A 22658-nucleotide genomic window follows, 5' to 3' on the forward strand; every position below is an offset into this window, starting at 1 on the left:
AAGAGACTAGGCAATTTGAATAATAGATTTAAAAACTATGGTGCCAACCCCGTGGCTCACTCGGGAGAGTGCGGTGCTGGGAGCGCAGTGGCGCTCCCGCCGCGGGTTCGGATCCTATATAGGGATGGTTGGTGCGCTCACTGGTGCGGATGACACCAAGCCAAGGGTTATGATCCCCTTACCGGTCACAAAAAACAAACAAACAAACAAACAAACAAAAAACTATGTAGTGAGCACATATAATGCACTATTTCCAACATCTAGAAAATCTATATTCTTTTCAAACAGCAACAAAAACCCAAGTCACATATACCAACAGTATGAGTCCATTTTTATAAAGGTCAAATGCAGGCAAAACTAAAAAAGATTTTGCTTGAGGTATGCATACATTAAAAATAGGGGAATCACTAACACAAAATTCAGAAGGTTGGTTAACTCTTCCAGGAAGAGAATGAAAGAAGCACACAGAAGGTGTAGCTGAGACAATACTATATGTCCCCTAAGTCCCCTTTTCTTCTCCTTCTGGACTCACAGGCAAGCTACTTATTCTGGCTTCCCCTGAAACAAGGTGGAATATGAGCAGAAGTCATACATACCACTTCAAGGCCTGGTACCTAAAAACAGTCTACAATATGCTCCACACTATCTATTTTCTCTCATCTGCAGAGGAACCAGTAGAGGACTTCAAGGCACTGAAACATGGCAAAAGTGCTAAGTGGAAGTAACCTAGATCCTAGAATGACTTCATGGAGCAGAATTTCTTCACTGATCCTCAGTGAACTGTGATTTTAATGTAAAATAAACCTTTATTGTATTAAGTGTCAATACCTGTAATTTTACTTTGTGCATTAAAAAGTATTTAATGCAAAAAAAAAAAAAAAGTGTGACTAGACCTCTAAAACTTCTGCTAGTAGGGAAGTTTCTTACTTTACTCCCTTTCTTTGGAGTGTAATAAAAAATACAAAGTGTGAAAAATTGTGAGAAAAAGAGTTCCATTTTCAAATAAATAAGAAAAGAACACAACTTAAACCACTAACTGTGAAGCATACCTGCCAAATTCTGTAAAATCTGAAGGGAAATGAGAGGAAAATAAGAATTGACATGTACACTCTCAAACCTTGAGTAGGATTTAGATTTTTGTAAAAATAATGTCATAGTAGCGAAAGGCTGTTCAGCAAACCCTAGGTTGGAACAGTGAGATCTAGGGCATAAGTAGGCTACAGGGAAAGTGTATGTTTCTCTATTGAAACTCAGAATGATTGGGATGTGGGGCTGAAGAAAATAACACACCACCTACCCTTTTTACTGGCTGTGAAGTGGTCCCCCAGGAAAGCCATAACTGCTAAATCACAACATAGAGTTAAGGTTTTAGAATGTTCCAACTTGAGGGCAAATGAAGAAAGGTTGTTGGGAGAGGGCATTCTAGACAAGACCCATACTGGAGCTGCACACTGCCCCAGGACTCCACCTCCTGTCACCCACATTGTTGGTCTGGCCCCCTTCAAGAACGGTAAACAATCAGAAAATGGTTTAAGGACTAGAGACATAGGTACGGGACAAGGGGAAAGTATAGGCGTGGTGAAGATACAGCCCAGGCACAAAAGAATTCAGGAAGTATAGTCCATGTGAGTCCTTCTAGAATAAACTCCTTGATAATGAGATCTAGCTATCTGCAACATAAACCAAAATAGCTCAGAGAGGGAAACAGTAGTGAAAATGCTGGTTTTGTGGACTGATTTCATTTAAATATGAAAATATGAAATATGTAAGAAAAATGTAACCAAAACCTAAAATGAGAAAGAGGAATTTAAAAATCTTACACTTTATTTTTATTTTGTTAACATACAGTAAAATTGATTTGGTGGGGGAGTATTCTGTTGCGTGAAGTGTTATAAAGGTTCATAAAGAGAACCCAGCTGTTCTATATTTTATTTTACTACTAAAGTGCTATTTTAAGGAGGTTAGTAGACACCACTAAAGCAAAACCAGTTAATCAGTAGTTCCAGTATGCAATGACAGAAATATTTCTTAGGTGATGACTAGGTATTTACTTATTTCTGATAACTATGATTCTGAGTGTAGTTTAACTCATGTTTGGTGACAAGTTTCACGGTTCTACTTTGCTATTTCTTCTGTGGTTGCATGTTTAACACATGTACAAATAGAAAAATTACATTTTCCATTGTTTGTTTTACTTGTCCTTTCTGAGACTTTAGGTAAAATGGGCTATTAAATATCATGAATGAAATCTAGTTAAATACTTGGTCTAGAGGTCTGCATTCTGTTTGCAGGGAATTCAAATATACTTAATAACATTTAGAATTATTCCCCAAGGCACAGTCTTTTACATGGATTTATTATCAAGAGATTCCATTTATGAAAGTCTTATTATCATATGTGTATATTCAATAAACTTGGAGTACAAATAGCTTCCAGCTAATAATTACCTACAGAAATTGTTCACATAGCTGTTGTCTTTTAATGCCAAATTCTCTATGGAAGTTTGCCTTTCCTGTTGCTATAAATTCAAACAACTTTTAACTTATGTTATTCATAGTCTTGGAACTTTTTAAAAAACATAAAATAAAAATATACTAATAGTTTAATATGGTCACTAAATTTAATTTCACCCAGTTCTCTTAGGTCTTAAAATTTTCTAGTAGAAAATTTTATATATATGCCTAATTTCTTTTTAAAATTTCTCATGTTGTAGATATTTTAGTGAAAATCATCAGTTACCTTATACTTTATTTTGTAGGCAAGTACCAATATTCAGGAAAGATATGGAAGAAGAAAAACATATTCCCATAAATGCCTAATTTCTCTTTAAAATTTCTCATGTTGATAATGTTGATAAGTTCTCATATGTAACTGAAAAAATGGAAAAATGTATTACTTATTTAATATTTACTGGTACTATCATATTAAGTATTGTCTCCCATATTGCCTGAAACCTATTCTTTTAAGGATCACTTTTTCTTCAATGTTTAAATATAAATTATGGAAATATTATACAATGCTGAAAGAAGATATTTACTTTAGAGATGACACATAACTAATTGACTAATTAAACAACTTTAAAACATGCTAGCTTAATTCAGTACACGACAATGATCTCATCCTTTGGATAGCTGGATTAGAATCATAGAATATTTTCCCCAATTTTTATTTTGAAGTGTTTAACCTACAGAAAATTAATCTAATCTAATCTAGCAATAATCTAATGAATGCTGAACAGTTTTTATCTAGATAAAACAATTCTTCATATTTTGCCACATTTGCTTATCTCCTCCCACACTTAAAATGCTGAACTATTTAAAAGGAAGTTGCAGAGATCATGAGATTTCATGTGTAAATACTTCCAAATACATCCTCTCCCCAAAGACACATTCTCCTACATAACCACAATATGATTACGACACTCAAGAAATTTAATATAGACGTAATACTGCTGTGTGATCTACAGCCCAAATTCACATGCCTTCAATTATCCCAATATTATCTTTTATAGCTTCCCTCACCCCACTAATCCATAATCTAATCAAGGATACCTGTTCTCCTTGTCCCCCTTTATCTTTCTATGAGGGCTATATAGATAGGTAACCTTCAGGGGACTTCCTATTTCTTCTCTCCAACATGGTAAAATATTAGATCACTGCTTAATTTCTTAATACCAAAATGTGCAGAGATGGTACAGCAGAAAACCCCCATAAAGTAAAGGCTTTTAAAATTCCTGAAATTATCAAGAGATTTTACATGTCAGAGTAAAGAATATAAAGATATGCCTGGGAATTTATTTATTTTGGGAGTAGTGTGTCAAAAAATTCAATAGAACAGCCTCACTTTCTGAGTCAACGTGTCACCACCTAAGTTATCTCTGAATCATTGAGAAGAAAGAGTCATAGAAGAAAAAGGAATGTGACATTTGGGGAGGTCACAAAGAAAAATGTAGAGCCTCATAGCTTGCAAGCTAGCATTTCTTTCTTTCTTTCTTTCTTTCTTTCTTTGTTACTTTTTCCCTAAAATATGAGAGTGGGGATGAGTGCGTGCATGTGTGTAGTACATGTATGCATGTGCATATGTAGGGTTAAAGACAGGGATGTTCAGTCAAAATTTATTCAACAAATATTTATATGCTTCCACTCTGAGGCAGGCACTGTAGTATCTGCTAGGAATACAGGAACCATCAAAACTGGACAGGTCCCTACCTCAGTGATTAATTAAATACACAAATAAATGTGAATTTACAGCTCTTCTCAGTGTCACAAAAGAGATGGATACATAATTATACATTCACTTTGCATACAAATATATGTGTGTATACAGGTATATTCTAAGGCGATTGGACTCAGTTTAGGAGGAAGAGATGACTCATTCGAGGAAGCGATATTTGAGTTGATATTTTAAAAGTGTTAAATAGGAGTTAACTAGGGAATTACTGAGCATGTGTATGTAGGGGTTGTATGGATTGGAGAGAGTGTGGCAAGTTACAGCAACGGGAAGAAACTCAGCAGCTAAAGTGAGGAAACGTGGGAGTAGCAAGAGAGATGGGACTAGAGGAGCATGACCTCGCTGGGCTTCAAAAAATTAGGTGCACAGTGTTGGTCTTTACCTTAAACTAAGCAATGGGAATCTACGCGAGTGGTGTGTGTAGTCGCAGGGGTGATACTTATTACACTTGCATTCTGAAAAGGCTCCTCTGGGACCTCATCGGAGGATGGCTTTGGAGGGGGAGAAGTGCCAGGAGATAGTTGTGGAGCCACTGTAGTGATCTGCACAAGGGTGGCAAAGGCTTAGACCTGGGTGATGGCGGAGGCGGATTTGTAACGTACTTTGGAGGTAAAAAAACAATGACTTGGTGAGAAACTTGACATGGCGTTGAAGGAGAGGGTTACTGGGCTCTGGAAACCCTCGAGGTTTGGGGTGAGACAGAAAGAGATACTGAGTTTGATTTTGACATGTTTCATCTGATGTTTCCTTAAGACAGACAAGAAGAAATGCCCAGTATACAGCTGGATATACAAGTGGGCAACTTAGAGGCACTTTCTGAGCTGCAATTATGTTTATGGAGTGGTCTGCATTAAATATATGCTGACAATTTCAAGGAATTCTTATTGGATGGTACTTGGTGTATGCATGTGGGAAAAACCCAAAATTCTGAGGAACTAGATAAACAATCTCTGGTACTTGGCATTTCAGTAATTTCTATTCTAAATGCTGTTATAATTCCCTGATCTGAAAAATCTGAAAAAATGACGTTGCTAGACTTTTTAGCAAGTGGCACAGTGATGTACATTTAGGCTAAAGTTACAAAAGTGATAATGTAAGTACAGGGTTAATATTTAAAATATTTAACAATCAGTACAATTTGGCCTCCAGCCGTAAATAACCATGAAGACTACAACAGTGCAACCAGCTGAATGCTGGCCCTGTTATAGTAATAGAATCTCATTCTCTGATAATAAAATTTCTTAATTGAAAATAAATTGTAAATGTTAGAAGGGTGTTGATAGTTGCTGCTTTTAGTCTCAAAATGTCACTAGCTCCTAAGCATATTTTTTTTCATACACCGAGAAACTGATATTTGGGGAAGAAATAAATTACTTTCATTCTAATCTACTGTTTAAAGAATGCCGTGGGGAAAAATTATTTATGGATATGTTTCTAAAAGATTGTGCCTACATTTTAATTTCAAAATTTCTTTTTAAAATTATATAATCAACATCATCATTTTATCTAAATCTTCATAGACTGTATTTGCTTAAAATGAGATGTAACTAAAAGTCACAGCTTTAATTCACTCTGATTATAAAAACAATAAGTAAACAATAGAATAACTACAAAGCTAAGTGGAATCTGGGGCTTCTTGTTCCTGGAATTAATGGAAAAGTAAGTATTGCATTCTTCATTTGAATTGACAGACTTGTCTTATTTGATTTACCCATTTTCATATATATCTAATAGAGGCTTCTGAAATTTCTTTCACCACATTAGCCAGGGTATTTCTCCTTTTCTTAACTATATTCTTTAGTGTTTTAGATTTCAGTTTAGGGGCCGAGCGGGAGAGTGCGGTGCTGGGAGCGCGGTAATGCTCCTGCCGTGGGTTCGGATCCTATATAGGAATGGCCAGTGCACTCACTGGCTGAGTGCCGGTCGCGAAAAAGGACCAAAAAAAAAAAAAAAAAAAAAAGAAATAGATTTCAGTTTAGGGTAGTATTGAAGTACTATAATAAAAGGACTATAACTTCCTATGACTGGAATGTGTCATATCTGTTTATTCTGACAAAGAAGGCTTTCTCTTGTATAGCAGAAATAACTACAAAGAGTTAGAAGGGCTTTTCTTTCACAATCTGCCTCAATTCCATACAAGAATAAAAAGCAGAACAAGAAAAGGTAGATAGTCCAATAAAATTCCACTGCCTATATATGAAAGAAGCTCCTTATCACCTCTACAACCCAACCACCTCAATTTCACCTTTTCTCAATTCCCACTGCACCACTATACTCACATTAGAAATTGTAACAAAAGTAGACCAAATAAAGTTAGGGGTCAGTCTGAGGTTGAATGCTGGGCTGTTCAATTGACCAAGAAGCTTCCAGTCAGAATGAACAATATACAACAAAACAATCAAAGATTAAACTGTGTTCTGTACAATTGCTGCATTCTCTTTGTAGGAAAGAATGCCTCTCTTGATGGGGTAAAACATGCCCTTCTATGTAGAGAATCTTGTGATTGTGTCGAAGCAATTGGCTATACACACGCGCACACACAGATATACTATGACTTCAATCTCAAGTGGTAGGTTTGCATTAAAAAGACTTTCTTTAAAAAGCATAAGGTATACAACGTTCTAAAAGCCATGGAAGATGGACCCTGAGTGGAAAGTAATCTAAGAAAAAAAAATCTTACAATTTGGTAAGTTCAAGATGTTTGCTGTAGCTAATACTGAAATGACATTTCATATTAACTCTTCATTCTCAGAGCAGGTGTTTTGTTATGGTCCAGTAGACAAGAACATTAGAAGTTAGAAAATTTAGCTTCACTCTCAATCCCCTTCTTGTTTCTGAGATCCTATACTATGTATGTTGTGTATATGACTAATCTTCAAAACCCTCTAATATTTTGTAAAGAAAAGAGATGTTGGTGTGCTTTTAGGATGTCAACAGTATGCAGACTAACTACCTCTAAGACAAACAACAAAATCGTTTCTACCTCTCCCCCCACCTCACAGGACACATTTACTTCAAGCAACACAACAAAATTCTAATAGAACAGTATATTTGGGTTGGTAATAGATTTCGGCCACTGCTGTAAGCACACTTCATAGCACTAAATTTTGCTGTGTAACTTCCAGTATCGGACAAGTGCAGTTCTTTTTTTGCATAAGCATGTTTCAAAGGCATTAAAAACGAAACCCTTAATACCTCCTTTCCTGTTTCTTTTGTGCCTAAAATTGTGTGTATATGTACACATATTCACATATGTACATACGTGTGTGTGAATGTATATAATGTCTCTCTATATGTATATGAAAGCTTGCAATGATTTCTGGAAATACAAATTTAAACAAGGCTAAGGCCTGGGAGGACTAAAATATTAGCCAGCTTGTATATTAGTTTGTCACCACTCACAGTCACCCACAAAAGATAGATTCCTAAGGGAAATAAGGACCAGAAGAAGTAAATTTTTATTAAGTGACAGTGAGATAAAAAGATGAGAACAGGAGCTTGGGCTAGAGGGCAGTGAAGTCTGTGGCTCTGGTCCACTGAAGGAAAGAGACCAGTGTATGAGTGGGATGGTTCCATTTAAATGAAGCATGGATAGATGGGTAGGGGCATGGAAAACAATCCATGCCTACATAAAAATTTTCTTCATCTAGCCCTATGGCTCTCATCAGTACCATCCCTAGAGAATATTTTAGAAAGAATCTGGTATGCTCCGGATTTGGTTGTCAAGCTGACCAGGGGTGGAGGGTGCTGTATGGCTTTTGGGGGCAGGTAGCCCCACTTAATGAAGAATTTTCCCATATATTCCATATAATGTTCACACATCCCACCGAACTAAACTTATTATAAATATCAACCTGTAGAATCTGGAACATAATCATAAATAAGAATTTTAGAAGAATTTTACCAAAAGCCTAGCAATTTACAATAAGGTTGCTATAGTGAATAATTTAATCATTTCCTGTACTCTTTGTTTCCTAACTTTAGAACTGATACGCTATAATATTAATAGAAAATAAACTTAAGACAATATCAGCACTAAATCAATAATTTTCATTTTGGAAATATTTTAGTTATATTGACAACCTAATGGGTAACCTGCAGAGTCCCTTGAAGTAGTGTTCACATGAGTAACAGCATGAAAATGTTCCAGAAAGTAGTTTTGGAATTTGGTGGAAGGATATTCATGGTATTTACTCTCTTATTTGCAAAATATCATACTTCCACATTTTCTCCGCTCCAACAGTCTATAATTTGACTTGGCAAATTTTCTCTACAATAGTTACTCTTACTTCCTTCTTCAATAAGTCTGGGTTGTAATTATCCTAACACTACTTTTAGTCTATCCTCATTCTTTCATTTTCCTGTACTTCCTGTACAGGATGTCTTCTGATGCTTTTGTTTGTCTTAAATTCAAACGTATTCATTATATGTACATGTAAGCTCTGACTTCTTTATTATGTGTTTTAATTAAATTGTCACCCCAGACATTAGTACAGTGAAAAACATATTTTATTACAAATTAGTTTTATTTTATTTGCTCCTTTTAATTATAGATATATTCAGTAACTATACTAACTATGAATAACCTTTCAGGATACTAAGGGGACAGCAAAAATTATTTGCCATTAAAAAAGAGGACAGATACTGAGAGGGTCGAGGATACCAGTTTGGTCCATAGTGACCCTTCAGCACATGGCAGACAACAAATCACAAGCCTCCTGTATTTACCTGTGTACCATTTCATTTCATGACTAGCACATATTAGTTGATACTATGATGGCCAGAAAAAGTTAACTTCTCTACTTGTCTTACCCACTTTAGAGTGGCTGGATGAGAAGTCAGAAGATTAGGTTTCTAGTTCCTGCTCTGCCACTAACAACCAGTGTGACCTTTAGCAATTCACTGTGATCACTGTGGGCATTCATCATTTCCTTGACTGTAAAATGAGGGCATTGAAATAAATTACCTTTAAAGTCCTTTTCAGCTCTATAAAAAATGCATAATTTGGATTCTAAGACTTAGGCACTGATCAGAAGAAATTATTTCTTTAATAAATGTGTGTAAAACATATTCCGTGGGTCTCAATTATATTTCCAACCACAATATTTCTTTTAAAATATTCAGTCTAGTCAAGTCTTCAAAAAATGCCACGCCCTATAAAAAACAAAAATGTTTCCTCAAAAAAAAAAAAAAAGTATCCCTACACTTTAAGTAGGGAGCACGTTTACTGTGAGAACTTAGTCTCCATTCTGAAAGGTACCTCTACTTTTCTATTATCATTCTCTTCACTTCTGTAAAAGTTACACTTTTGCTGTGAATTCTTGAAATAAAAATGATCTTATCTTCTTTGCCCATCATATATTTTTGGCAGTTCTAACCTTCTACACAGAGGTTTTCTAAATTCTCAGAGTCTACAGCACTAACAATTCAACAAAATCTATACACAACTAAACACTGACTATAAACAAGGTGTTTAACAGCAAGTGCTATGGTATGAATCAGCTTCTTGTTCAAGCAATTCATCCACAACCAACTTTTCCCCAGGGCTTTTGAAAAACACAATAGAAATCTGTTAAATTGGCAGTCTTGCTGAACTTATTTTATCTAACCAGGTCCAATGCAACAATAGATACTTGACAGCTTCTCTTTGAGAAAATGTGTTTTTGATTTGGAGCATAGGTACAGAGATCAAATGGACCAAACCCCTTATTCAGATGCTTCTTGCTATTGCTTATTTTGGAAATCACACATAAGGCTCAGGAATGTCACTTAACACCATACACATATGTATGCTTTAGGAAAACACTTAAAAATTTAGTAAGATCTATAAATTAATATATTCCTATTTGGTTTTCAGCAGCACCCCACTATTATTCTTTTAAACATATTAATCACCTCTGTTTCATGTGAAGTGGGACCGAATTTCTCAAATTTTAACTAACAGACTTTTATTTTTCCCAGGAACATATTCATTCAATAGCAATATACAATCAACTTTTGATTATATTTCTGTGAATTATATGTAATCTACTACAAAGTTTTCACACCAGATTTGCTTATTTCTGCCACCCAGCTCACTTCTGGGCAGGTTGCCCATCTGCCCCACCTCCTCATAAATTGGTTTTGGTGTTTGAGGTATGAAAGCTCATTTAAAAATTAACATAAACAACAACAACAACAACAAAATAATTAGAAAGGCAACTTGCTCACAATAACAATGAAAATCTTTTTCAAATCAAATATGTAATACATTCCAAAGACAAACACAGACGACTTTTTAAATAACCATGATTTTAGATTATCTCTGCCTCTATTCCTCTCATTAACATGAATAATTCAGAGTGCTTACTATACATGGTGAAACTGTTTCCCCTCAACAATTCATTTTTAGTATACAGAAAAAAAAGATGTAGCGCGTTCTTATGTAATATCCAAAGGTTTAAATTAGATCATATTTCTAAAGGCAACTTTGCTTCAAAAGTTATCTATAGCTTGGGTTCATTCTCTTCAATGCTATCCTGGTTGTAAGTTAAGAGAATCTTACTGTTTCCAGAGCGAGTGCTGTACAGAGATGTATAGCAGGTAATAAGGCTCTGCCTTTCCTTAGTTCTTGATATTCTTGAAGTAAATATCAATTATTTGTAAAGTGTGAACAAGATCTCCTTTAGCTTCTTTCCACAAAAAATGTGAAAGTGCTTTGGAACATTGCGTCCAGATTTGGATGAAAAGAATTTCCCTAACGTTCTGGCTGTACCAAAGGAACAACATATTTATTATGCAACTTAATTATGAGTGATAAAAGTACTCTACCATTTGCAGTTCTAGTTAGAATGAACAGCCCTAAATGGAAAAGTCATTCTCGGATAGAGGGACTCAAAACCTCAAATCTTGTTTTAATGATGACACAAAACGAAGGGTATGAATCTATCTGCTGATTACACACTAACTCATCCAGATTCCCGAACACAAATAGAAAGAATACTATATAGATAGTTTTATTCATATCCTGTATAATATCCTACATTATTCATATCCAATATTTGTGTGGGAAACAATGTGTATTTCTCAGGCCTATTCAATTTGGAATTTGGAATATTAGATTAGTCTACCATTTTTGCAAATTCTTCCTGGGAAGATGTTACACTTTTTGGGAAACCACGCTAACATTCTGCGGTCATGGACTGCTTAATGCACTGCTTCAGAGCATCAGATGCTACCCTTGTGACCAGGAAGAAAAGAAAAGAATGTCATCAAGAGAAGCCTGAAGCTGCACTAATTTTCAGCTTCTTTCTGGTAACAAAAAGGTGGGGGTCAGGGGTGGGGAAGCAATCAGATTTCACTGGAGTATACACCAGACTTGGCCAAATGCTTTAAAACTTTGTTGATTTCTTCTTTCATTGAAAATAAAAGAGGAGCTTACAGCATAATAAGCCAAACACAACACTTGCCGAGCTTAGGTCAACATCACATACCATTATAGCTTTCATGATGTTCATGGAAATGTATGAAATGAGTAAGTATGTGTTGATACCTATGAAAATAAAACACTGCACTTTAAGTGAATGGGAGAGAACAGATGGTTGGTAATGATTTACAACATTTATGGTTTTGGATTGTCACCAAGCCTCTGTATTAAAAAATATGGTGATTAGTTAGTACATACCAACATCTATATGCAAGGTGCTCATTTTCTGGAGGATGCTACTGTAATGAAGGAGATAAAAACCAAAGGAAGTAAGAAGAAAATTCTCCTTTTCTCCAGGCATTCAATGTGTGCTATTCTTATTGGCTATAGTCAGTCAAAGTGTTTTCCCTGTGATGAGAGGATTTTAATTTTTCCTCAATTACTAGTCAACTATACTTGCTCAGGTACTGTATTCTATTTGAACATATCAGATAGAACTGTAATATTTTTCTGAATATTTGATTCACTTTCACTGAAGCTCTTAAAAACCCTTTGAGCGATAATAAAATCTGCCAGTCCAGGGTACTCTTGCCCATGAAAAACAATAACATTCACCCCATCCTCAATCTGGTTGACAGACATATGGCGTTATGATTATGTACTGGAATTGGCAGGTGCCAGGCCACCGAATCAGGAAGACAAATAAATATTAAATACGGTCACAGTGTATTTTGGTGTGTGTATGTGAGTCTAAAATAAACCCATATCCTTCAAACCGAGTGGAATAGTAACAGTAAAGATACAATTGTACAGAGATAGATTAATGCAATGTTTGGGGTTAAAATAAACATAATAAACATTGGTAAATAATAGTCTTAATTACCAGAAAAACTGCTAAAAGGGAGTCCTATTAAACATCCACAGTGTTTTGATTTGGATCTGATAGCATAATGGGGGGGGGGGAGTCACACAAACACACAATTATTTACTTGCCATCCCTTTTGAAACCCTGGGAATTACTCAGGCACAGTTTGCTTGTGGGAGGGAGGGAGTTGGGGGTGGACTTGCAGAAGGAAGGGAGGAGGGGCGCCAGCTCTAGACTTAGCACCTGTGAACTTAGTTGGAAATAACTCCTGACAGGCATCAAACATAGCACCTCTTAGCCTTCTAACAGAAGCATGCTGATAGGCAGGATGTTCAAACGCGGTAGAAGAGGGAGCGGGTCACAGTGTGAAAGTAACAGCAGCGGCAGCAGTAACAAAACCACCACGCGATTGCAGATCTTTCTCTCCCCAACCCACCTCAAACCCTTCCTCCTGTCACCCCTCCCAAGCCCGTGGCTGGGGCCACGATGCAACCTGGGCTCCGAGTCTCCCTAACTTCCCTGCCGCCTGGCCCGCAGCCTCAGCAGAAGCCTTCGCAAGGTCTCGGAGTTTGGGAAGACGGGAAGGAGGCACACAGCAGAGATGCTCATCTTTCGGCCAAGCATGCTGGAGGACCGGATCAACCGGCGTCAGAAACTCAAGCCTCTCTTCTTTCTAGTGTCCTCTTTCCAACCTGTGCATGTCCCAAGCGGGGGATGGCACCGGAATCCTGGGGCCCAGGGGGCTCCGCCGGGGCCCGGGATCCAGCACGGGTAGCTAGCAAGTTCGGGCACCGGTCCTCCCCCGCCGCCCCACTCACAGTCTTCAGAGCCCCTCCACCTCCCGCCCCCTGCTCGCTCCCAGCACGTCCGAAGAAGTCAATGGAAGTGGGTGAAACCCTGGGAGAGGGGGACAGAGGCGGAGGAAGGAAAAGAAGACGCCCCGCATGCCACACAGGTGCAGCACCTGCAAAGGTGAGCATGCACTTCCCGCCCCGCCGTCCGGCCCCTCCAGCGCCCCCCGCCCCAGCGCGGTTACCTGGAGGGGCGCGGGCCGCCGCCCGGGCGCCCGCAGACACTGCTTTGCCACGAGCGGGGCTGCGGCCAGAAACTTCCCCGCGCTCGGGGCAAACTCTGGCCGACTCCTCCCCGCCGCGGGCCTTTAGCCGGCCGGGAGCGGAGCGCGGCGCCCGGAGCAGGGGCAGCGCGGAGCCGGCGCTCGCCCGTCCCGCCCGCCCCGGCCGCGGCGCCGCCTCCGCGCTCGCCCGCGCCCGCCGCCTGCAGCCGCGCCCCCGCCCGGCCGCTCGCCCCGGCAGCTCCGCCTCCCGCTCTGATCTCCCTCGCCGCTCGCTGCCCGCTGCCCGGCCTTCCGCTCTGCCTCTGCTGCTGTCTCTTGTCCTCTCCCCCCGACTCTCCGGCCTTCCCTCCCTCCCCGGCCCGGGTCCGTCCCGTCGCTCCAGTGCCACCCCACCCCCTGCTCCTCGCCTAATTCACCTCCTGCCCCTTCCCCTGGCCCTGGTTCCCTCCCATGTTCCTTCCCCAGGTTTACTAGAAACACAGTCCTGACGGTTATCGCAGAACATTGACCCCAAAGTCTTCAATTTCTTCTGCTTTACAGGCAGGGGGTGCATGTTTGTTCTAATACATTGATTACAACAGCTCAGTAAAGTGCTGGGTGTAAGTACGGGATAGTGTCGTGGGTGAGTTCGGCAGCAGGTTTGTGCATGTAAGGCCAGGACTCCCTAAAATCGAGCAGAGTGACCTTTGACTATAACACCCTAGACCTAGTAGATCTCTCAGCCACACATCTCAAAATCGGACACGCGGAAGTTGGCAGTTTGTAAAGCGTTTTTGCAAAGACCAAGACTAGAATAATTCTTTTTAATCATTGAAGAAAACAGTTAATAGAGATTTAAAAATTTGTTTTGAACATTATGCTAACAACAATTTGACAAAACTAGGGCAAATACAATGAAATGAACCCATGAGTGCTTACTTTGCATTCAGGCAGTTTCTATGAATTAACGAAGAAAAAGTAAACTTTTTAAAAGTATAAAGTAGTTGAACCTACCTTATTACTACATTAGAATTTTGTTTTTCAAACTGAAATGCAAGCCTTCTGCACTTTCAGTAGGTCTGTCTTACTAATGGCATGTGAACAGCACATCCAGTGGTAGTGAACTTTGGTTCATTGAAGAAATACTATTATAGGACTTGCTTGTCTGATTCTGGTTTCTTTTAAACAAAGCCTGTTTATTTTTCTGTCATAGTGTTTTTATTTTTTATGCATTTTTGAAACTTTTGATAAAATCACATAACACGGAATTTACCATTTTAACCATTTTTATGTGTAAGGTTCAGTAGTGTTACGTATATTCACGTTGTTGTAAAACGGATCTCCAGAACTTTTCATATTACAAAACTGAAGCTCTGTCCATCAAACAACTCCCATCTTTTCCCTCCCTCTAGTTCCTAGTAACTACCATTCTACTTTATGCTTCTACGAATTTGACTACTTTTATCTCTGATAGGGTTGGTATCCAGAATATATAAATAGCTCCTACATCTCAACAACAAAAAATCAAATAACCGGATTACAAAATGGGCAATGGACTTGAATAAACGTAAGAGTTTTAATTTGCATCTCTGCTGGTTTATCATTAGCATTTAACTCAGGATCTGTCCTCATCCACCACTAGAATGAACTTTTCCTGAGCTGGACTTTTAAAGAAACAAGTTTGTGCTGCCTGATCTGTATTTAACTGGCACATGCCTGGTAGGCAATTGATGAGTGCTCTTTGAATTAATTAACCAATTTGCTTTGGTCCCCTGTATGTTATTCCATGTTCTATAAACTCTTGGAGTTGTGCCTATCCATCATACCAAAGCAGTCAGGAAATCCAGGCCAACCTCAGAAGACCTGGACTCTACTTTCTAGCTGCTGCAAGTCATACAAGTTTTGTGGCCTGTGCCTTCTTATTTGTGAAATAGAGGAATTGAGCAAGACTATTATAATTCTATTATTTCTAAATTTTAAAAGTTTTAGTGGCCAGTGGGTGGAACTGGACATGGTCAGATCAACTTATGATTGAATTTGTTCGATTGATGGGCTGCTAGGCATTGCTAATCCATTATGGAATTTTCCAGTCTTTAGAATCTACTTTATTCATTTATCTATCATAGCAATCAAACACTTAAACTGTGAGCTGTCTTCCATTCCTAGACCTCTGTCCAAAACCATTAAAAATATTTTTAATGGTTAAGGATATTGAATTTTGTTAATATCCAAGGTTGATGAATAAAGGATCAAAGAATTACCTAAAATGTATACCAAGCATTAGTATAAGGTGCGTCTTCTTATGGCATTTGATTGGGAGTTATATTACTAAGTGAAACTACCATCTTTTAATTTTGTAGTTAAACTAATTTAATTTTTCCATAGTGAATTATTTCTGAAACATTGGTTCACAGCATGTTTCTAAACTCTCCAGTCTATTAATTTTGCTTAGCTTTTTGAATTTCTTAAAACGTTTAACTATTGACTTTCTGAGAAAGTACAAAGCTTATGGATCATTGATCCTTTAATGTGTGGGTTAGTAACAATTATGGTCATAAAAGTGGTTTCTGCATCAAATCTCAAGGTACATTCTACAGCAAGAGTGTTGTGAAAGAAGGACTTTATCATTCTCAGGATTTTTTGGGAAACACACAGTGCTGATACCATTAGCCTAAGCATGAGAAATGCCGTCAAAAGGGCTGGGCTGTGGCTCACTTGGGAGAGTGTGGTGCTGATAATACCAAGGCCATGGGTTCGGATCCCTATATAAGGATGGCCAGTTAGCTCACTTGGGAGAGCGTGGTGCTGACAACACTAAGTCAAGGGTTAAGATCCCCTTACTGGTCATCTTTAAAAAAAAAAAAAAAAGAAAAGAAATGCAGTCAAACTTAACTTTGCAAAATGTAACTACTAGTATAAAAAATGAGCCCAGTGTGCTGTTCACAGAGATGAAAGACGTTTGTGAGGAGGACAGGAGGAGAGAGGTAGGAAAAGTGTAGAGAAGGGTTTTTTTTTTTTTTTTTTTTTTTGGTGTTTTTATGTACAAAAAAGCTAACTTAAAGTATGAGTACAGCACCATTATGGGATTGTTCTTGCTATTTTTAGTTTGTGCCTTTCTTTAACCATGCAGATGTGGGTGATGACTTGGCTTAATGAATGGCTAAACTGAAAATTCAGCAGAAATGAATTTAGCACAATATGCCAGGTCATGTGGATGTTGCAAATACCTCTAACCCATCATATTTATGGTTCCAACTGTTTTGTTGAGGGAAAGCAGAGATATATTTACCTGGAAAGAGATATTTTTTTTTACAGAAGTCAATAGGAGATAGTCCAGTAGCTACAGCAGTTTTTCTTTATCTTATCTTGTTCTTATTCTGCAGGGCAGGAGAAAAACTGAAAAAAAAAAAAAATGATAGAATGTGATCATTGCTGATTCATGATCAAAAGAACACAAGCTGTTCCACTGAACCAGAAAAAGAGAATGGCAGAACTCTTGAATAGAAGACAGATGCTACCTTATTCAGATATTTCTGGGGAAAGGAAAAAAAAGAAAGAAAGAGAGATTTGAAATGCATTTTTAGAAACTTCTGTTAGTTTCATGAAATGGAAACTCTTGGAGAACTGGATTTGTCCACATGGAGTCGACAAGTCTTCTCTTCCTGGGCTCAGTTTCATCACCTGCAGCACACGAGGTCGTTGAACAGGATGGGCTCTAAGGATCTTTCTGTCTTTTACACTGTATAATGTTGAATATACTAATTATCCTGATTTGAGCAACACATATTGCACACAGGTATTGATATTAAACTCTGCACCCCACAGATAGATATGTACAATGAACTGTGTTTCAAAAAACCAACAAAAAACCAAACCCAAAACAAAAACTCCTATGATGTCTGTTCAAGGTCACTTATCTTAATCAAACTCTTCCTTCAGGTTACTCTCACCTTCACATTTTGATTTATCTACGTAGTGACATCCAGGGTAAATTCTAATCAGGAAATAAAAGTTTGGTATGGACTTTTCTTCGGAATTAAAAACAAAAAATGTGAGCACAATAGAGGAATGTAGGACTGATTATCAGAAGTGGATCTACAGGATGCAGAGTGTGGTATTGAACAAGGTAGACTTCCTCATTCAAATTTAAGAAGAAAACCTTTCAGCATTTTAACATTAGAAATAAATAGGGCAAAGGTGAAAACATTGAAACTTTCTAATCAAAAAGAATCTGGAAACATAATGATTTACCTCCTGTCATAGCGAGCATGGTACAGCAAATTCTGAAATTTTGAGTAGATCAAAATTATTGTGTGATTGAGAAATAAAGGAAAAAAAAGATTCATCTCTGTCTTTAGCTCTTTTTTAGTAAGATACTATTTTCTAAAAAATTAAGAAAAAAATCAAATATACATAACTAAAGCACAAATTAAGTATTCAGAAGAATATTTAGAAAAGGGGTAGGTGAAGGGAAGATGCACTATGGAAAGATCATAGGATTAATAACAAATGAGGAAGAACTATAATCCCTAAAGAATTAAAAACTGTAAATTACATGAAAAATAATATTGGTTAAACAGAGAAACAAAAAGATAAGTGAATAAAAATGAAACAAGATGTACAGCCATTATTATCATGTATCTGCCCCCAAGTAAAGCAATAATTCAAGGTCAAACAACTTAGAATAGACAGCACCTAATAGTCTTGGTAAATAGAGCAGATCAATAAATATATATTGATTGGTTGATTGAATAAAAACTGCTTGCAGTTATTTTAGAAAAATCAAAGTCACTTGGGAAGTTATGTATGTAATTTCTTGAACTAAGCAAATATGAATTCCTTTAGAAACAATAAAAAGCAAAACTTTTCTGAAAAGTCATCTTTAAATCCTAAACAATGACATTTTATAAAATCATATAAGATAGTGTTTGTATATAGCAAAACCTAAATTGGAAATAAATAAAATGTGGAAATAAGAATGTCTCTGGATAAAAATGTTACATTTTACATCCTTGATAGTTTTTGATAGGTGGTTGGAATAGAGAAAATCCTATGTGTGTTCAACTTACCAAAATAAATAAATAAATAAATAAATAAAATTGCAATAGTTTTCTCCAAACTAATATCTGGACACAAAAATATTTATTTTCCAAAGTGGATTCAGTTTTTGATATGGCCATGACTTTAAGACCCTAAGTCAAAATAAACTTAATTTGAAATTGTCTGAATTGATGAAGAGCCTTCCAGTTTGTAAGTTTCAACAGCAGTGTCATGTCAAGGCATGAGTTAATGACAGAGCTTTCTTTGCCAAATATTTTATTAGTTAATTCACAAAGTATGACCTGTCTGGTCAGTGTGGGCACTATGTGCTGGTGCCTGGGATACAAAAATTAGTAAGATGTGGTCTCTTTTAATAAGGTGAAAACTAATTAATTCAAATCCCATACTATTAAATTTAGAAGTGTTAAGCTTACAGGAAAAAAGGGAGATTTGCTGGGAACAAGTAAAAGAAAAGAGCACCAAAATAGTTTGTGATTTTTATCAATGGTGTACATATATGTGTGTGTGCGTGCATGTGCACTTGAAAGAGGAAGAGAAAACAAGCAAGCTGGTAAGAAATTTGATGAAATAGAATGAACTAGAGAGTATGTCAATGGTATATCCCAAGATAAAATATAGCATTTGAGGGCACAGAGTAATTCTAAATCCACGCCTCCCATGCAATGAAATATTTCCTTGTTCAGCACTGGGAGTACCTGTGAAATATGGTTCACCTCACCAGATCTAATATCATTTCAGCCCAGAGGGACACAAACTGTGGTGACTATTCTAGCCTTTTTAAGAAAGGGATTCTGTTGACTGTTCATTCAAAGTGTGCTGTCCTTAATGGGAGGATTTTTTTAAAATAAAGGTAGATAATGATTTTTGAAAACTAATACATAAAATGAAAAAAATAGTGTAAAATTCAAGAAACTTTGTACTTGGCAGTTTCATAAAATTAGTGTATAATATCAGCAATGTGTTGCAAATGTTATTTCTAACATTGATACTTGAAGTGACCTGAAAACAGAACCAATTCTGCTTAATATCATTAAACTCATGCTATTTGTTTACTTATTTATATCTGTATCTATGACAACATACAGTATTTCTAAATACCATTTGGATATTTAGTCTATTTAGAAGTCTTTTTTCCCCTTGCAATAGAAGAGGAAGTTTTAGAAATCTTCTCTTAGTATTTAGAAAAGAGGAACAGAAGTTAATATCTATTAGATATTTACCTTCTGTCTTTTGTATTTGTGAGAGGTAGTGGCATGGGGTTAACAAGCTAAAAGACTCTTTTATATCAGGTGAGGAAAGATGTTGTTTCTGGCTTACAGTTGTGAAAGAAACCCAAACCTTAGGTACTAAGGTAAAAGTAAACAAGTTTGGGATACGATCTCTTGCTAAAGACCATCCTTCAATATGTTTCTTAGCACATATGGTAACATCCAAGGATAAATTTTCTGATGTGTCTCAATACAGTTTCTTCAAAAAGTTCTCATATATAAGTTCATGGGGGAATCATAGAGGTGAGCATTTATGAATTAATTTTTAGAATATTAAAATACCTCAATAATATTATATTACCATTACCTCAATATCTCTCATCTTCATTTTCTCTCTCATTGCTTCATGTTCTATGTACGAGCCATTGTTCTGAACACTTTCATTCTTGATTTCAAAATACCATTGTTATTTTGTAAAAATCCCCATGCACAGAAACACCTGTATTATACTTATATATTGATTCAATGTAATTTTTGATGTTGGGTCACACATTTTATAACTTTCACAACGTCATAGCTGATGCATCTTTCAAGACTTCTTTTTCATTTTGATCAGAGGGACTGTTTAATAAATCTGCACATAGATGTCCAATCTCCGTTTTTCAGATACATTTGACTGCACTTCATGGAGTACTAAATTATTTCTACATTATGCAAATGCACAGACACTATAGAACTCTCCTGTTATTTTTTCAACCACTATTAAAAGCAAAGGACCGAAATATCAGTATATTCTCTTCTGAACACTGTGTTACCTCTGGGTTAAGTGTGCAAACATCTTTCCCAGCAGAGGAGCTTGGCTATGTCTGTTGTCAAGCTGATTACAGACTTTAATAGAAGAGAAAAGTGAAATGTGCTTCAATGTGAAGCAGCAGCAAGAGGAAATCAAAATCTTCACATAAGATATCCAGAAACAAATATGCCTCAATTGACAACTTTATTGTAAATGTGGTAAATATTGGGAATTAAAGGGTGAAAATCGAATGTTCAACAGGCAGCCAGCTATGAATAAACTTTGAAATCATTCTTCAGATGAAATGCAATAAAATGGCATTACTTCTAACCACAAAGATTTATCATAGGTACTGAACACGTGAATGACCATATCTTATAGGATGAGACAGATAACAGCAAAGAAATTATCTTAACAAGCAGTGAAAAAGTATCACGTTAGGGAGGTTATGGAAAAGCCCAGTATTTGTTATTCCTTTTTATTTTCCTTGAATATTTCAAAAGCATGTCTGTTGACGAAAAGAACTGGTAAATATTTATAGATACCAATGCCTATCTTAGGTAGTCTGTCACTTTAGCAGAATAAACATGGCCTCTGCTAAACATTTGTTTTTAAATTTAAATTGTATCTGCATGAGGAAAATTATTTCCATCAAGCCATCTTTTTCCAGCATACATTTCTTCTCTGCAGGAAAATAAAATAGAAGACTAAATAGAATGTGGCATAATCATTCATGACTTTTACCCACTGCATGAAAATAAAGTGTTGTTAGGAACATGAATTAATGAAAACAGAACTACAACACCAACAGAATGAGAGATCTGTAGGCTTGGTATCACTATCTTTAATTTGCAGATAATAGTATTGAGGGTATGCAAAGTTTAGGAGGAGTCTTACCAGTTGCTCTGCCCAGTTCTGAGCTCCATAATCTCAGAAAACTATTAAAAATAGAAATAGAATTGGAGAAAAACTATATAGTTGTATCTGGAGCCTAGCATAGTGCTTGGCATATTGTAGGCAAGCAGTGATTTACTGATTGACAGAATTGAACTTAAAGTAAGATCCATGGAAAAGACCAAAAGATCCAGCATTACTTAAGCTATCTTCAAGATTAAAAAGTGAAAATATCTTAAAGAAAATGTGCTAAAATTAGAAGCATCAAGGATTGCATAATATTATATTATATACAGGAAACCATATCTTTTGTTCATTATTTAACAAATATCGATTGAGCATCTCCTTTGCCTACAGTGGCCTCTGGGGATTGCCATGGAAACAAGAAAAACAAACAAGGTTCTGCCTTACACTCTAGTGGGAAAGAAGGATATGAAGCAAGTATACAAATAAATAATCAAGATTAGTAAACAGTGAAATTTTCTATGGTGGAAATGACCAGGGTTATGTGATAGTTAATAGGAGAGGGTGAGTACTGAGGTAGGAGATAAGGAAAAGAGTTCGGCTGATGTTTGAACTTTGAGTCCTTAAAGACTGGATGGAGTAATCCAAACCAAAAGCTGAGGGAATGGTGTTTTAGGCAGAAGGATCAGCATGTACAAATGCCCAGAGACAGGAGAGAGTTTGGTGCATTTAGGGAAAAGGAAGGAAGCCGAATGCACTGTGAGAAGGTGAGACATCATGAGTTGAGGTTAAATATGTAGAAGAGGCCTAGATCTTGGAGGGCTTGTGGGACATAGGCATTCCCACTTTATTTAATATGCAGCAAAGCCTCCAGAGGATTTTAAGTGGAAATGGTCAGATTTTGATTTCTGTGACTATAAACAAACAATAGCTTGAATTAACATAAAGGTTGTTTTATCTTTTCATGGATTAGAAGACCTTTTAAAGTAGAAAAATTTCTCCTTGAGGAATGAATTTGGGCCTACTTCTAAGTGTGTAGAAATAATTACGTGATTAATCATAACGTGAAGACCCCTTGTGCCTGCATTACACATACACACACAAGCATATGCCCACAATATAGCAAGTCAATTATTTTTATTTCTAATGCACATCTTTAATGAAAACTGCAAATCACCCTATCG

At 36.8% G+C, this 22658-nt stretch overlaps 1 protein-coding gene and 1 long non-coding RNA gene across 6 annotated transcripts in view; one reads left to right on the forward strand and one right to left on the reverse strand.

The window, feature by feature from the left end:
• CHST9 (carbohydrate sulfotransferase 9) overlaps positions 1-13610 on the reverse strand; it is a 288995-nt gene extending 275385 nt beyond the window's left edge. Inside the window, exon 1 of the mRNA XM_063076908.1 lies at positions 13537-13610. The gene's annotated coding sequence lies outside the window, so the exon portion shown is untranslated. The remainder of the gene's footprint in view (positions 1-13536) is intronic.
• Positions 1-18605, forward strand: part of LOC134361831 (uncharacterized) — a 71081-nt gene extending 52476 nt beyond the window's left edge. For 3 of the 5 annotated variants that reach the window (XR_010021483.1, XR_010021484.1, XR_010021490.1), the window contains one exon: positions 535-833. This is a non-coding gene — a long non-coding RNA (uncharacterized LOC134361831). Of the gene's footprint in view, positions 1-534; positions 834-16937 lie in introns of those variants that run through there. The other 2 variants (XR_010021486.1, XR_010021485.1) reach the window with 2 other exon arrangements.
• The last annotated feature ends 4053 nt before the right edge of the window (positions 18606-22658 follow it).

The sequence above is a fragment of the Cynocephalus volans genome, chromosome 13, assembly GCF_027409185.1.
Source record: "Cynocephalus volans isolate mCynVol1 chromosome 13, mCynVol1.pri, whole genome shotgun sequence".
NCBI classification, from domain to species: Eukaryota; Metazoa; Chordata; class Mammalia; order Dermoptera; family Cynocephalidae; genus Cynocephalus; species Cynocephalus volans.